At 44.6% G+C, this 1,490-nt stretch overlaps 1 pseudogene; it reads right to left on the reverse strand.

Annotated features, from left to right (window-relative positions):
• Positions 1–338: 338 nt before the first annotated feature.
• LOC103728437 lies at positions 339–1,243 on the reverse strand (annotated as a pseudogene).
• Positions 1,244–1,490: the final 247 nt, after the last annotated feature.

A 1,490-nucleotide genomic window follows, 5' to 3' on the forward strand; every position in this document is an offset into this window, starting at 1 on the left:
TGAATCCTACTTGATCATGATAAGCACTCTTTTTCGTTTGTTATTGTTTTTATTATTTTGTCTTTATATCCTTAGTGTTATCAGTGTTCATGGTGTTTGACAAACATTTCAGATCAGTGAAATAAATTGTAATTTCCTTCTCTGAGTCACGTTTCCCTAGAACACTCTACACATGGTTGGCCACTAGATTTAAATACAGCATCACCTAGATTTGTGCCTATATCAGGGCTGGCACAGCATGATGGCAGACAACTAAAATAGGACTCAGGAGGAGCGAGTTGTACATTAGAAAGCATGTGTGTGGGGTCCACTCAGCAGTCTCGTCAGGTGATGCCACTTCAGTATTCCGCATTGTAAGGACACTCTTCCATATTGATGCTCTCGGGTAGCAAACAGGCCCTTCAGTTTCTGTTGAAGCTGAGAATGGTGGCCATCTCCTCATCACTCAACTTGAAGTTAAAGACCTGAAAGCTGAAAGCTCTCAAGTATGCATGAGGGTGTCACAGACTTGGGGATTACTACCAGGTTCCTCTGGATATGGGGCCTAATCAGAACCTGGGCTGATGTTTTCTTGTGTTGTGCAGGGATCATTTTAATCTTTGGATCCTCCAATAGTGAAGAGTTCTCTAATTTAGCCCAAAGTCTATCTGGGAGAGCCCAGTAGGCTATAGGTGGTGACAGTGATGCCCTTGGAGTGGCAGTATTGTATCAGTTTGTCTCAACCTGATTGGTCACTGGTTTATGTTTCAGTCCAGGTTTGTCCAAAATCCTTTCAATCTGGAAGTGGTTGAAGTTGGAGACATCCAGGGCTTTCAGTAATCCCTAATCCACCAGTTCTTCCATGACATCTCAGGTATCTAAGAATGTTATTTTACTGGTGAGAGAGAACACAGCCTTTATCATCTTTGAGGGATAACTCCTTCCCCCCCAGGCTGAAGTCCCTGTGGCCGGCAAATAAAATAAAAAGACTTCCTTCAATAATTTTCTCTCAAAGTAGGTGGGCCATAACTTGCTAACAATGAAGAGGTCCTCCTGCTTCACAGCTTTCTCTTTGACCTTCTTGTGGATGGCTTCTTCCACCTTATTCTCATGAGAGTACGCACAGGCACAGTCAATGTGGTGATCTGCAGCATCAATGGCTACTTTCACAGCTTCCTTAACTTGGCCTGGGGGAGATGTCCACATGCCCAGGCCCACAGTGGGCATATTGGCCTTGGTACCTGAGCTCTACAAAGATGGCCATGACTGCTGCAGAAATCTTTCTGAGAGAGCAGATAGATGCCTGTGTCCTGGTTAAGGAGACAGGCAGAGGTTTTATGTCCGTTTTTATATTTCATGTGTATGATCGTGTTGCCTATATGCAGGTAGGTCCACCCATGTCATTCAGTGCCTACAGAGGTCAGAAGAGGGTGTCAGATCCCCTGGAACTGGACTTACGGTTTTATCTACCATGTGGGTGCTTGGATTTGAACCCAAGTCTTCCGCAAGAG

Source organism: Nannospalax galili, unplaced genomic scaffold (genome assembly GCF_000622305.1).
Source record: "Nannospalax galili isolate Female #2095 unplaced genomic scaffold, S.galili_v1.0 C49113769, whole genome shotgun sequence".
In the NCBI taxonomy this organism is placed as follows: domain Eukaryota; kingdom Metazoa; phylum Chordata; class Mammalia; order Rodentia; family Spalacidae; genus Nannospalax; species Nannospalax galili.